At 38.4% G+C, this 10,297-nt stretch overlaps 1 long non-coding RNA gene across 1 annotated transcript; it reads right to left on the reverse strand.

Annotated features, from left to right (window-relative positions):
- Positions 1–9,417: 9,417 nt before the first annotated feature.
- LOC129742745 (uncharacterized) lies at positions 9,418–9,957 on the reverse strand. Its single transcript, XR_008736552.1, has 2 exons — positions 9,825–9,957; positions 9,418–9,759 (listed from the first exon to the last, which is right to left on the reverse strand). It is a non-coding gene; the product is annotated as an uncharacterized LOC129742745 (long non-coding RNA).
- Between the last annotated feature and the right edge of the window lie 340 nt (positions 9,958–10,297).

The raw sequence follows: 10,297 nt of genomic DNA on the forward strand, positions 1-10,297 counted from the left end.
AAAAATTTCGCATTGAAATACCATCCCATGCCAAATTTGGTTTTGTTTGCTTAATAAATTCTTGAGTTATGCATAAACTTGAAAGAAAGTACCATCCCTCCTTCCGTTCTCCCCATTGAATAGAGGGGATTTTTATGCCTAATTTGGTTTCATTTGTTCGATTAATTCTCGAGTTATGCAAAAAATGTGTATGGAAGCCCCCTTTTTCCCTTTATATCTTTACGCTGAAAAAAGACGGGGCTTTAATTTATAATAGAAACATTTCTTGTATCCAAATACCCTCACATACCAAATTTGGTTACATTTGCTCGATCAGCTCTTTATTTATACTGAAAATTGTAAGGGAGACCTCTCCTCCACCTTTTCATCCAACTCTTCGAAGGAGTGAGGGATACCAAATATGTAAAGAAGCATTTCGCGTTCCTAAATTTCATTCCATGCCAAATTAGGTTCCATTTACTGTTGTAGTTCTCGAATTATGCAGTAAAAAATGTAAGACATACCCCTCCCTCTTTCCTTTCTCCCCGTTGGGAGAAGGAAGGGGTCTCAAACAATCATTACAACATGTCACGTTCCCAAATACCCGCCCATGCCAAATTTGATTCCATTTGCTTAATAAGTTATTGAGCTATGCAAAAAATTATAAAAGATGCCCCCTCCCCTCTTTATGTATCCTTACTGAAAAGAGGGAGGGGTCTCAAATAATCATAGAAATAATTTTCGTATACAAATACCCTCCCATGCCAAATTTGGTTCCATTTGCATTATTAGTTTTTGAGTTGTTTAAAAAATTATGAAAGAGACCTCCCCCTTTCTAAGGAAAAGAGGGAGGGGTCTCAAATAATCATTGACTTATTTATCGTATCCAAATACCCTCTCATGTCAAATTTGGTTCCAATATCATGATTAGTTTTCGAGTTATATGAAAATTGTAAGGTAGCCCCCCTCCCCCCTTCCTATCACCCCATTGGGTGGAGGGAGGGGTATCTAATATTCACAGAAATATTCCTCGCTCCCAAATACCACCCCATGCCAAATTTAATACCATTTGCTTGATTGGTTCTTGAGTTATGCAAAAAAAAATTTTTTATTTGGGAGGCCCCTCCCCCCCTTCATGAGAGAGGGAGGGCTCTCAAACCATAATAGGAACCTTCCCTGACCTCCATTACCCCCATCTGCCAAGTTTCACGCAAATCGGTTCAGTAGTTTCCGAGTCTATAGGGAACAGACAGACAGACAGACAGACAGACAGACAGACAGACAGACAGAAATCCATTTTTATATATATAGATTAACATAGTATTCCGTCTCACGACATAACTTGACGAACATAATTCCTAAAATTCACTCGGTCCATGGCGACCGTCCGCTCGTCTTGTTCCTACCGGATCATTCTCGCAACATGTCCCGCCCAGGGTATCCGGCCAGCTTTCACCACCTTCTGGATACTGGGTTCGCCGTAGAGTCGCGCTTGTTTTTTTTTTTGTTTTTCTGGGATTTTATCCCGTAGAGTCGCGCGAGCTTGTGGTCCTCCTCGAGCAATATCCATGCCTCGTGCTCGTAGAGAACAACCGGTCTAATGAGCGTCATATACAGGTTACACTTCGTGCGAGGGCTAAGTCTTCTCGACCGCAGTTGCTTGTGGAGTCCATAGTAGGCACGACTTCCGCTGATAATTCGCCTCCGGATCTCACGGCTGGTGTCATTGTCTGCGGCCACCAATGAGCCGAGATAGACAAAGTCTTCGACTATCTCCAGCTCGTCGCCGTCGATCGTGACCTTGTTATTACTGGACAAGCGGGTTCGGTCGCCAGTACCTAGTTCGGATAATTCAAGGGAGGGAATTGATACAGGTATCAGGTGAAGAAGATAGTAAGTTGCTCTCGAATTACCGGTATCAGAGCTTTTCTTTTACCATGGTTGAATTAAAGGGAATCCTTTGATTGCTTTGATTCAGTAGAATTATTCAACCAAGTAGGCTCACAACCAGGGTTGGCATAATTCAACGGTCAACGGTAAAATGGTCCTTCAAACTCTTTTGACTGTTCCTTAACGACCAGTCACTTCTTTTGCCAGTCATTCATTCCCCAGTCATTTGAAGCTAAAATAATAACCTACACTCTAATTCTCCTCGACCCAGATTTGAAGGAAAACAATTCAAAATGCGCCAAAACTGGGAAAACTCAAAATTTGATTAGAACCTCACAACTCAGAAATGAATAATAAGGGTTTTCACGAATTCTGAGTTGTTTTCATACATGCACTCAAAAAGACAGTCTAAACGCTCTGAACGAAAACAACTCAGAGTTTTATAAAATTTTGACACGGTTCCGAAAGGGCTCATATTTTATTTGATGAAAAAAGTGAAATTTCAGATCGAATTAAATATAATTAAACAACTTGAAGGAAATAATTTTATTTTCCGTCGCCGTTCTTGCTCATGGATAGCGTTCGGTGTAAACTGACTTTCACCGATCCCAGCAGCGAAATCCTTGGCCGCATCCGGTGGATTTCAACATTTCAAATTCTCACCTTAAATTGCGATGGAAGATGTTCTTTTGGCTTCTCCATTCCAATCATCCCTGACATCCGTGACGAGTCGAACCCAAAACGGGCATGATGTGGATGATCCAGGTCTAGATCCATACTAGCTGTACCTCGGTCGGGTTGGATGGAAAAAAGATCCAGAACAACTGGCAATGTTTGTCTGACCAAAAAAGGTGGGAATATACCAGGAGATAAAAACTAGATTAGGGATAGCTGAAAATAAATAAAATCCTTAAATTTTAATATCTTACCCCTCGCATTTTCGCCGAAGTTGAAAATCAACACTTCCTGCCGTTCGATAAGTAGCATCTTTACCCTGAGGCCAATAGACTTTCCGGATGACATTCTCGGTCTTGAAGGGCGTCCGGTGCTGAGCTCCCACCAATCCGAGTGGCGAAAAGGTACGCTGCATCCGGTGGTAACCAACCTGAAAAAAAGAAAAAACAAAATAAAATTTAAAATTTTACTTGGCTCTCGTAAAGATTCCTAGAAAGAAAGATAAAGTGGTTGAATTTTTTTTTCTGCTTTCTAAATCACAAATGATTTTTTGTCAACTGCAACTTCGAGCACGGCAACCTAACAATCCATTGGATTTTGCATCACTCTGAGTTGTTTTCATCTATCTGGATCCAAAAAATGTGCGTCTTAGCTAAGTTCCAGGTTTTTAAACTCACTAGATGAAAACAACTCAAAATTTCGATTGATTTCAACTCAGTTGTTTTCATATTCATACACGATGCGACTCCTGAACCAAAACAAATCAGTCTCTGAATAATTTAATATTACCGTGTAGTCAAGCAATCGCATTTCAACGAACGATGACGAAAAAGAAACGCATTTATTATTATTGTTACTCCTGCCAGCAAGCCGAAGACGACCGAAGACGAAAAAGAAACGCATTTATTATTATTGTTGCTCCTGCCAGCAAGCCCGTTTTCAGTTTTTTATTGCTATTGTTGCTCTCTGCCAGCAAGTCGTTCAATTAGTTGTACCTGCCGCGGCATGCCGGCAGCAGCCGATCGAGAATGTGTAGGAGCTTCACCAGTCGCATGACGGAGAAATGTTGATTGTTGTCGTGCTTTACCCGTCATGCGAGTAGTGAGGCTCCGTCAATTGAGTAAGGTGCCGGTCGTTTGATGAAAAAAAAAACTAGTCGGGTCAAGCGTGACGGGCGAAATTTACCAACCCTGTTCACAACACATATTAGAGTTTTTATTCTTCATTTTCATTAAAGTGAATCTTTGTGAAGTAGGATCTTAGGTAATGATTAAAACCTCATAAACTTGAACTGACAAACTTTTTCATCAATTAAGATGTGAATACAGGGAAAACGATGGATAGTTTTCCTAACCGTTGAAAACCTCCGAGCCGCGCGTTTCAGTACACTATCACACGATGAAATAAAACACCATCTCCGTCGAGGTTGTCTTTCATGCATTCATTGTAAGGATTCCCATTGCTAGTTGTGATGTGGTGGCTGTTTTGTTAGTTTCTCTTCATTCAACACTCACCCACTCCTGATATGGCCTGATATGTGATATGTCGACGGGTATTGATAAAACTTCGATCAACCATCTGCCACCACCACGATAAGACTCTTCGAGACAGGCAGGGCGTTTTTTATGCCTGAGGATTTCAATAGTTAGACGGCTTGGCGCGGATCAGACCAGGCAGGAGCTTGACTGAAGCGGAAAGTCAGCTCAAGTAGCTGTTACCCCATCATACCAGCAGGAAGAGTGGTAGTTTTTTTTACTATTGCCTGTTTTATGCATCTGCTTTTCTCCTATAGGACTTAGCTACGAGTCTGCATCTGACGAGCTGCATGCCGAAAGCCATACAGCTGGTTTTGTTTCAATGATATCACATGTAGGTACTATATACTTCTACTTAGCATACTAATGATGGTGACAAATTAGGCAGGTCTTCGGTAAGGATAAGATGTGGATGGATGTATTTTTTTCATACTAACGAAAATAACAAGTTGAACTTTCATAGTTTTTAAGTTTGACGATATTCTCATCGTCATCTCTTAACTGCTAGCCTAACGAAATACAAAGTTTTTAAAATATTTTGCCGATGAATAATTTAAACTGAGACTTCCAGCTGTTTCTCAACCGACTATACACATTTTTATATACGACATCAACCGGGTGTTGGTTTGGGAATCAAGGAGAATTACAATGTCCATAAATTACCCAACGCTGACAGCTTAGCGTGCATTTTTTTCATTGAAACACATGTGAGTTGAGCGTGTTAGTCCACTATGCGTTGAGAAATTGCTTACTGGGAACAGTACAATACAAAGGTATCAGCAAACTTTTCCTGTAAACATAATTTTTGTTTAAGTTTTCTAAGTTTACAAAAATCCGAGACTAACCTTGCAGTCGTCAAAGGTTAGCATGTTGTACAGCAGCAAACTTTGCACGGGAACTCGTACTTACTCGTACGTACGTACTCACTGTCATTTTTTTTACGTGTTCCGAAACGCTTCAAATTGTTCTACAAAGTTGTTACTCAACCGAAAACCTTGACGCACAAAAGTTTGTATGACTCTGCAGTGTTGCCAAAATGGATTACGATTTTTTTAATGAATATTTTCACTTTTCTATAGAAAGTTGCATACAAATTTGTTTATTTTTAGAAGTGCCTCAAAGGTATTCGAATAAGCTTAAACGTTGCCATTATTGGTTTTTCATTGATTGGATCCAGATTGGGGGGGTTAAGAGGCTAGGTTTCTAGAAAAAAAAAAATTTCATCGTATAAACGCAAATGTCCAGTGCCTTCTATCTTCGGTTGAGTAACTGATACTGAATTCAGAAAACATTCTTTGCAACAGCCTCTCCAAACTGTGCTTTTCTTGTCGCTCTCTCTTCGATCACCAGAGCCGGAATAACCCGAAAGTATTCTTAGCAGAAACCTTCCTACCAAGAGAGCCAATTCAAACCAACAATCAGCAGCAATTGTTAAAAAAAATCTGCGTTTCCTAAGTCAATTCGTCTTTTTGTCAGTGGTGTGTAGACTCGCTTCGGAAAGAATCATTCGGCTGATTTTTTCCGAGTTTAACTTGTTATGTGCAGATTGATTTTATCTTCGTTCCAATCATGACGCGATTGCACACAAAACGAAGAGAACAGTTCCGAATTGATGTTTTCCATGCCTCGCAGGAATAAAATCCCACCAACGAAACAACAGAACGATGCTTACCGTACACGAATGCTCACGAGCGATCGTTGCCCGACGGACCGAGTTAACATTCCTCGCACCCTTCTCTCGCTCGTTTCTCGTTCCCTTGTATCTATCAATTTTAGCCACGCCCCCATGCGTTGTCCGATTGATGTGTTCGGCTGCCGAACGAAAACGATTTGTTTTTTAATTCGCAGAACTGTTCGTTTGCTTCGCTGATGTTTCCCCCGATTGCTGTTTACTCCTGCCGAGTTTACCCGAAGCTTACTTCCTGATGCTTTCCGAGTTGAACTTTAGATAGCATCATTGCAGATTGAGTTTAACGAAATAAAATCGTTCTGCAAAGAAGGGCAAAGTGCGAGTATGTAGACTCGCGATTTTAACATCTCTGCTTTTTGTACCAGAAGGCCAAATGAAAACAAACAAACAGCAGAAACAGCCTTAAAAATCTGCGCTCCCTAAACCAATCCGTTTTATCAACCAGAAGGCCAAATCAAAACAAACTATCATCAGTAACAGCCTTGAAAATCTGTTTTCTATTTAAGCCAATTCCATCTTTATCTAATGGAAGGCCAAATCAACGCAAACAATCAGCAACAACAGTCGTCTTCTTCTTCGCATGCCTTATCGACTTGTTCCTATCATGGTAGGAGCGACGAGTGTTAAGAACCATCTTTGGCGGCGTACAGGAGAACGGAGTGTGGAGGCGAAGGATGAACCACGAGCTCGCGCGACTCTACGTCGAACCCAGTATCCAGAAGGTGGTGAAAGCTGGCCGGATACGCTGGGCAGGACATGTTGCGAGAATGCCGGACGACTGTCCTGCAAAACAGGTGTTCGCTACGAATCCGGTAGGAACAAGACGAGCGGGGGCGCAACGAGCGAGGTGGTTAGACCAAGTGGAGTGTGATCTGGTGAACGTGGGGTGCCCGAGAAATTGGAAAACGGTTGCTATGAACCGAGTGAATTTTAGGAATTATGTTCGTCAAGTTATGTCGTAAGACGGAATACTATGTAAATAAAAAAAAAATAATAACTATCATGGTATAGTTACAGAGAATATCAGACTAGCGGTATCCGTTTATACTCCGAAGAGTTTACAATCTTTTTATACTCCGTTGAGATATTTTGTACGTCCAAAGACTTCCAAAGATTCCTTGATTTAGATTTTAGGGGGGCGGGATTCGATCCCTGAATCTCAGGCTGATAAGCCAGACACGTTCGTCATTAGGCTAAACGACCATCTCAACAACAGTCTTGAAAATCTGCCTTCTTTAAGCAAATTTTATCTTTTTCCACCGGGTAGCCAAATCAAAACAAACAATCAGCAGCAAAAATCTGCGCTTCCTCAGCAATTTACTTCTTCATCTACCAGAAAGCCAAATCAAAACAAACAATTAGTAGAAACTGCTTTAAAAATCTGCGCTTCCTAAGGGTACGAACACAGTGAGCGCGAAGCGAACTGCGAAGCGAAATATTCATTCACCGGATGAATTTCGCAAGTTCGTTTTTGAAGGCCGGCCACAGTGCACGCGAATTGCAAAGCGGTTCAACACTGAAAAAAACCTTCTGTGTTTTGCAAAATTTATTCGGACGTGAAAAAATCTTTCCAAATTTATTTGCAGAATAAAAACTGTGAGCGGGGAATACGCACCGCGCAAAAAAAAAACCGCGTTAATTCCGAAAAACCAAGATGGCGAAAATGGCAAAAAACACTGCTGAAATCGCATAAAACACCCATAATGTGGGTAAGGTGAAAGGAATCAATTAGTAGAAGTTGAATTTTGCAGTTTGACGCTATGAAACGCCATCTTAAAATCCGATTCGGTGGCTTCCGCTCAGCTTTAAAATATTTCAAATGACTGAAAATCGCATGAAAACAAATCTACCAAAACTATGACAAAAATATAACAAAATTATGAAAAGATATTTTACAATATTATGACAACAAAAATTACGAAACGCTGACAAAACTTTGAGAAAAATATGGCAATTGTGATAAAAATATAGAAAAAATATACCAAAACTGATAAATTTGACATTAAAATGGCAAAGCTATGACCAAAATATTAAAAAAATGACAAAAATTAATTAAAATTGACTAAACTAAATAACAAAAAAATTACAATAATAACAAATCACGAAATAAATACTTTGACAAATATTTGACAACATTATGGAAAATATGACAAATGAAATATAAATATGACAAATTTTGTTCATGGTTCTGTCAGATTTTTGGTCATTTGATTGTAAGTTTTTTTTTATAGTTGTCTTTTTTCGTTCGATTATAGTCATTTTACCATCTTCTCTTCAAACTGAAAGTCTTACCCGGTACAACCGTGTTCGATGATTACTCTTGTTTTTGAACTCGCCAACTGAGCTACACGGCTACACATATCACAAGCCCATAGAATTGTCTTTGTCATATTTTGTCATTTTTTCTTCATATTTGCCATATATTTGTAACACATTCTTCATTGTATTTTAGGATTTTTTTTCATTTTTTGTTAAACTTTTGTAGTTTTACTGTCGTATTTGTCATCATTTTGTAATTTTTTTTTACATGTATTTAAAAGTATTTTGTTATCTTTTTATCTCATTCTTCATAATTTTGTCAGATTTTTGTCATTATTTTGTCAAATTTTTGTCATATTTTTTTCAGAACTTTGTCATATTCTAGCCCATTTGTCATATTTTTTTTCATTTTAATGTCAAATTTTTGCCATATTTTTACTACCTTTGAAATATTTTTTTTTATAGTTTTACATATGTGTCAGTTTAGTGATTTTATTGTAATTTTTTTTTTATTATTTTGTCATTTTTGCAAATTAGTTGCCAAATATTTATCCATGTATTAGTTCTGTCAGGTCATTTTATTGTCAAATTTTGATTATAATTTTGTCATATTTTTTTCACATTTGTCATAGTTTTGCCATTTATGTGAAATTTTTCTCATATTTTTGTCCAATTTTATAATATTTGTGTCATATTTTTCGGTATAACTTTTTCAGCACACTTGTGATGTTTTATTCAAAGTTTTTTCATTATTTTGTTTGTCATATTTTTGTCATAGTTCTTTCAAATTTTTGTCATTTGTCAAATTTTAGTAATAGTTATTTATATTTTTGCCACAGTTTTGTTAAATTTTTGTCATTATTACTTGATTTTTCAACACTTGTCATATTTTTGTTAATTTTTTTCAGTGTTTTTCTGCAGTTTTCTTAAAATTTTTGTTAAATTTTTGTTAATCATTTTTCATCTACTTTTTGAGCCCTTCCCGAATAGAATTGTACAATGAAAAAACCATGAATTACATATTCACAAACCATAAATTTTATGGTTTACACAATGCTTATTATCGTCCACGATACCGTGAATGCACATTGGAATTCATAGTTTCCGACCATACATTTCACTGTTTTGGCGAAAATAACCATGAAAAAGGGGTATTGTTATGCAGCGTGACCATGAAAAAAATGGCGATTTTCCATACATTCGGAAGCCGAAAAATATGAAGTTCAAGGTTATAACAGCTTCCAGTTTTTCATAGTAAAACCATGAAAATCCGGTTATTTTCATTGTTAACCCACTGAAATAAAAATCTTCGTTCATGGTGGATTTTTTTCACCCGGTTTTTGTTTTGTCATCATTTTCTTAAATTGGTTTCATAAAAAAACGAATGAATTTACTTAAATTTTGTTATTTATTCTAATAACCTCAACACTTTACTAACACACTAAATCACTGTCCATTATTCACTGGGCTTGTCTGAGGTCTCATTCCGGCATTCCGTATGATCGCTCCCGGCATCCATTGCTGGTTCCGACACCACTGGCTGAGCCGCCGGACTCATTCAACGGTTCTCCCTGGATCTGCTGCTGTACCCCGATAGCACCGGCCAGCAGTTGCGGTACCGTCAGCTGCTGGGGGATGTGCTGGACGACGACGTTTTGTGCGGAGGACACCGGTGTGCCGGAATTCTTGTCGTACGAATGGTCGTACTCTTGCATTGTTGTTATATTTTGCCTGAATCGGTAAAATATATTATTAAAATTAATGTCTCTTGTTAGCTTTGATATTAATTAACTTACCGTTGCACCCTGAAGATGGGGCACTTCGAATAAACATATTTAAAAACTACAAAATCCTCTAAAAACTGGCTGCCGACTGCCGACCGAGAATGGATGCGGAGAAAAAAACGTGCGGGAGCCGTGTCTGTCAAAATATCACCCATACACGAAAAACTTGGAATGTGTAAATTCTTGAAAAAGTTACGCTCGATGGATGTTCTTTTTACCATGAAGTTCATGGTCACATTAAAATTCAATGAAAAATGATTGTGAAACCATGGTTCTGTTCTATTCGGGTTTTACTAATTACCTATATTGTGGATGGTTCATGCGATTTTCAGTTAATTACTGCCCTTTGAATTGAGCGAAAACCGTCATCTTTGATTTCAAGATGGCGTCGAACAGCCAAATTCGACTTCTACTTATTGAGCCCTTTCATCCAATACCCAGATGCGGGAGTTTCGTGTGCTTTTCAGTCACTTCCAGCATTTTAA

This window comes from Uranotaenia lowii, chromosome 2, assembly GCF_029784155.1.
Source record: "Uranotaenia lowii strain MFRU-FL chromosome 2, ASM2978415v1, whole genome shotgun sequence".
NCBI classification, from domain to species: domain Eukaryota; kingdom Metazoa; phylum Arthropoda; class Insecta; order Diptera; family Culicidae; genus Uranotaenia; species Uranotaenia lowii.